Below are 5,396 nucleotides of genomic sequence, written 5' to 3' on the forward strand. Positions count from 1 at the left end.
GAAGGTGGGTAGGTGGGATTGAGGGATATGGGGAGAAGGTGGGTAGGTGGGGTTGAGGGATATGGGGAGAAGGTGGGTAGGTGGGGTTGGGTATATGGGGAGAAGGTGGGTAGGTGGGGTTGAGGGATATGGGGAGAAGGTGGGTAGGTGGTGTTGGGGGATATGGGGAGAAGGTGGGTACGTGGGGTTGAGGGATATGGGGAGAAGGTGGGTGGGTGGGGTTGGGGGATATGGGGAGAAGGTGGGTGGGTGGGGTTGAGGGATATGGGGAGAAGGTGGGTAGGTGGGGTTGGGGATATGGGGAGAAGGTGGGTAGGTGGGGTTGAGGGATATGGGGAGAAGGTGGGTAGGTGGGATTGAGGGATATGGGGAGAAGGTGGGTAGGTGGGATTGAGGGATATGGGGAGAAGGTGGGTGGGTGGGGTTGGGGGATATGGGGAGAAGGTGGGTGGGTGGGGTTGGGGATATGGGGAGGTGGTGGGTAGGTGGGGTTGGGGGATATGGGGAGAAGGTGGGTAGGTGGGGTTGGGGGATATGGGGAGAAGGTGGGTAGGTGGGGTTGAGGGATATGGGGAGAAGGTGGGTAGGTGGGGTTGAGGGATATGGGGAGAAGGTGGGTAGGTGGGGTTGGGGGATATGGGGAGAAGGTGGGTAGGTGGGGTTGGGGGATATGGGGAGAAGGTGGGTAGGTGGGGTTGAGGGATATGGGGAGAAGGTGGGTAGGTGGGATTGAGGGATATGGGGAGAAGGTGGGTAGGTGGGGTTGAGGGATATGGGGAGAAGGTGGGTAGGTGGGGTTGGGTATATGGGGAGAAGGTGGGTAGGTGGGGTTGAGGGATATGGGGAGAAGGTGGGTAGGTGGGGTTGGGGGATATGGGGAGAAGGTGGGTAGGTGGGGTTGAGGGATATGGGGAGAAGGTGGGTAGGTGGGGTTGGGGATATGGGGAGAAGGTGGGTAGGTGGGGTTGGGGATATGGGGAGAAGTTGGGTAGGTGGGTTTGGGGATATGGGGAGAAGGTGGGTAGGTGGGGTTGGGGGATATGGGGAGAAGGTGGGTAGGTGGGGTTGGGGATATGGGGAGAAGGTGGGTAGGTGGGGTTGGGGATATGGGGAGAAGTTGGGTAGGTGGGGTTGGGGGATATGGGGAGAAGGTGGGTAGGTGGGGTTGGGCGATATGGGGAGAAGGTGGGTAGGTGGGGTTGAGGGATATGGGGAGAAGGTGGGTAGGTGGGGTTGAGGGATATGGGGAGAAGGTGGGTAGGTGGGGTTGGGGGATATGGGGAGAAGGTGGGTAGGTGGGGTTGGGGGATATGGGGAGAAGGTGGGTAGGTGGGGTTGAGGGATATGGGGAGAAGGTGGGTAGGTGGGATTGAGGGATATGGGGAGAAGGTGGGTAGGTGGGGTTGAGGGATATGGGGAGAAGGTGGGTAGGTGGGGTTGGGTATATGGGGAGAAGGTGGGTAGGTGGGGTTGAGGGATATGGGGAGAAGGTGGGTAGGTGGTGTTGGGGGATATGGGGAGAAGGTGGGTACGTGGGGTTGAGGGATATGGGGAGAAGGTGGGTGGGTGGGGTTGGGGGATATGGGGAGAAGGTGGGTGGGTGGGGTTGAGGGATATGGGGAGAGGTGGGTAGGTGGGGTTGGGGATATGGGGAGAAGGTGGGTAGGTGGGGTTGAGGGATATGGGGAGAAGGTGGGTAGGTGGGATTGAGGGATATGGGGAGAAGGTGGGTAGGGTGGGATTGAGGGATATGGGGAGAAGGTGGGTGGGTGGGGTTGGGGGATATGGGGAGAAGGTGGGTGGGTGGGGTTGGGGATATGGGGAGGTGGTGGGTAGGTGGGGTTGGGGGATATGGGGAGAAGGTGGGTAGGTGGGGTTGGGGGATATGGGGAGAAGGTGGGTAGGTGGGGTTGAGGGATATGGGGAGAAGGTGGGTAGGTGGGGTTGAGGGATATGGGGAGAAGGTGGGTAGGTGGGGTTGGGGGATATGGGGAGAAGGTGGGTAGGTGGGGTTGGGGGATATGGGGAGAAGGTGGGTAGGTGGGGTTGAGGGATATGGGGAGAAGGTGGGTAGGTGGGATTGAGGGATATGGGGAGAAGGTGGGTAGGTGGGGTTGAGGGATATGGGGAGAAGGTGGGTAGGTGGGGTTGGGTATATGGGGAGAAGGTGGGTAGGTGGGGTTGAGGGATATGGGGAGAAGGTGGGTAGGTGGGGTTGGGGGATATGGGGAGAAGGTGGGTAGGTGGGGTTGAGGGATATGGGGAGAAGGTGGGTAGGTGGGGTTGGGGATATGGGGAGAAGGTGGGTAGGTGGGGTTGGGGATATGGGGAGAAGTTGGGTAGGTGGGTTTGGGGATATGGGGAGAAGGTGGGTAGGTGGGGTTGGGGGATATGGGGAGAAGGTGGGTAGGTGGGGTTGGGGATATGGGGAGAAGGTGGGTAGGTGGGGTTGGGGATATGGGGAGAAGTTGGGTAGGTGGGGTTGGGGGATATGGGGAGAAGGTGGGTAGGTGGGGTTGGGCGATATGGGGAGAAGGTGGGTAGGTGGGGTTGAGGATATGAGGAGAAGGTGGGTAGGTGGAGTTGGGGGATATGGGGAGAAGGTGGGTGGGTGGGTTTGGGGATATGGGGAGAAGGTGGGTAGGTGGGGTTGAGGGATATGGGGAGAAGGTGGGTAGATGGGGTTGAGGGATATGGGGAGAAGGTGGGTAGGTGGTGTTGGGGGATATGGGGAGAAGGTGGGTACGTGGGGTTGAGGGATATGGGGAGAAGGTGGGTGGGTGGGGTTGGGGGATATGGGGAGAAGGTGGGTGGGTGGGGTTGAGGGATATGGGGAGAAGGTGGGTGGGTGGGGTTGGGGGATATGGGGAGAAGGTGGGCAGGTGGGGTTGGGGGATATGGGGAGAAGGTGGGTAGGTGGGGTTGAGGGAGATGGGGAGAAGGTGGGTAGGTGGGTTGAGGGATATGGGGAGAAGGTGGGTAGGTGGGGTTGGGGATATGGGGAGAAGGTGGGTAGGTGGGGTTGGGGATATGGGGAGAAGGTGGGTAGGTGGGGTTGGGGGATATGGGGAGAAGGTGGGTAGGTGGGGTTGGGGATATGGGGAGAAGGTGGGGAGATGGGGTTGGGGATATGGGGAGAAGGTGGGTAGATGGGGTTGAGGGATATGGGGAGAAGGTGGGTAGGTGGTGTTGGGGGATATGGGGAGAAGGTGGGTAGGTGGGGTTGGGGGATATGGGGAGAAGGTGGGTAGGTGGGGTTGGGGGATATGGGGAGAAGGTGGGTAGGTGGGGTTGGGGATATGGGGAGAAGGTGGGTAGGTGGGGTTGGGGATATGGGGAGAAGGTGGGTAGGTGGTGTTGGGGATATGGGGAGAAGGTGGGTAGCTGGGGTTGGGGATATGGGGTAAGGTGGGTAGGTGGGGTTGGGGATATGGGGAAAAGGTGGGTAGGTGGGGTTTGGGGATATGGGGAGAAGGTGGGTAGGTGGGGTTGGGGATATGGGGAGAAGGTGGGTAGGTGGGGTTGGGGATATGGGGAGAAGGTGGGTAGGTGGGGTTGAGGGATATGGGGAGAAGGTGGGTAGGTGGGGTTGGGGGATATGGGGAAAAGGTGGGTAGGTGGGGTTGGGGGATATGGGGAGAAGGTGGGTAGGTGGGGTTTGGGGATATGGGGAGAAGGTGGGTAGGTGGGGTTGGGGGATATGGGGAGAAGGTGGGTAGGTGGGGTTGGGGGATATGGGGAGAAGGTGGGTAGATGGGGTTGAGGGATATGGGGAGAAGGTGGGTAGGTGGGGTTTGGGGATATGGGGAGAAGGTGGGTAGGTGGGGTTGGGGGATATGGGGAGAAGGTGGGTAGATGGGGTTGGGGGATATGGGGAGAAGGTGGGTAGGTGGGGTTGGGGGATATGGGGAGAAGGTGGGTAGGTGGGGTTGGGGGATATGGGGAGAAGGTGGGTAGATGGGGTTGAGGGATATGGGGAGAAGGTGGGTAGGTGGGGTTGGGGGGATATGGGGAGAAGGTGGGTAGGTGGGGTTGGGGATATGGGGAGAAGGTGGGTAGGTGGGGTTGGGGGATATGGGGAGAAGGTGGGTGGGTGGGGTTGGGGGATATGGGGAGAAGGTGGGTAGGTGGGGTTGGGGAGATGGGGAGAAGGTGGGTAGGTGGGGTTGGGGATATGGGGAGAAGGTGGGTAGATGGGGTTGAGGGATATGGGGAGAAGGTGGGTAGGTGGGGTTGGGGATATGGGGAGAAGGTGGGTAGGTGGGGTTGGGGATATGGGGAGAAGGTGGGTAGGTGGGGTTGAGGGATATGGGGAGAAGGTGGGTAGGTGGGGTTGGGGGATATGGGGAGAAGGTGGGTAGGTGGGGTTGGGGGATATGGGGAGAAGGTGGGTACGTGGGGTTGGGGATATGGGGAGAAGGTGGGTAGGTGGGGTTGGGGGATATGGGGAGAAGGTGGGTAGGTGGGGTTGGGGGATATGGGGAGAAGGTGGGTAGGTGGGGTTGGGGGATATGGGGAGAAGGTGGGTACGTGGGGTTGGGGGATATGGGGAGAAGGTGGGTAGGTGGGGTTGAGGGATATGGGGAGAAGGTGGGTAGGTGGGGTTGGGGGATATGGGGAGAAGGTGGGTAGGTGGTGTTGGGGGATATGGGGAGAAGGTGGGTGGGTGGGGTTGGGGGATATGGGGAGAAGGTGGGTAGGTGGTGTTGGGGGATATGGGGAGAAGGTGGGTGGGTGGGGTTGGGGGATATGGGGAGAAGGTGGGTAGGTGGGGTTGGGGGATATGGGGAGAAGGTGGGTAGGTGGTGTTGGGGGATATGGGGAGAAGGTGGGTAGGTGGGGTTAAGGGATATGGGGAGAAGGTGGGTAGGTGGGGTTGGGGGATATGGGGAGAAGGTGGGTAGGTGGGGTTGGGGATATGGGGAGAAGGTGGGTGGGTGGGGTTGGGGGATATGGGGAGAAGGTGGGTAGGTGGGGTTGGGGGATATGGGGAGAAGGTGGGTACGTGGGGTTGGGGGATATGGGGAGAAGGTGGGTAGGTGGGGTTGGGGGATATGGGGAGAAGGTGGGTAGGTGGGGTTGGGGGATATGGGGAGAAGGTGGGTGGGTGGGGTTGGGGATATGGGGAGAAGGTGGGTAGGTGGGGTTGGGGATATGGGGAGAAGGTGGGTAGGTGGGGTTGGGGATATGGGGAGAAGGTGGGTAGGTGGGGTTGGGGATATGGGGAGAAGGTGGGTAGGTGGGGTTGGGGGATATGGGGAGAAGGTGGGTAGGTGGTGTTGGGGGATATGGGGAGAAGGTGGGTAGGTGGGGTTGAGGGATATGGGGAGAAGGTGGGTAGGTGGGGTTGGTGATATGGGGAGAAGGTGGGTAGGTGGGGTTGGGCGATATGGGGA

General features: G+C 60.2%; 1 protein-coding gene across 4 annotated transcripts in view; it reads right to left on the reverse strand.

Moving 5' to 3' along the window:
• Window positions 1-5,396, reverse strand: part of LOC147114989 (junctophilin-1-like) — a 237,146-nt gene that overhangs the window by 137,250 nt on the left and 94,500 nt on the right. The window lies entirely within an intron of this gene.

The sequence above is a fragment of the Somniosus microcephalus genome, chromosome 7, assembly GCF_052327205.1.
Source record: "Somniosus microcephalus isolate GS21.2 chromosome 7, FLI_Smic_1.0, whole genome shotgun sequence".
NCBI lineage: Eukaryota > Metazoa > Chordata > Chondrichthyes > Squaliformes > Somniosidae > Somniosus > Somniosus microcephalus.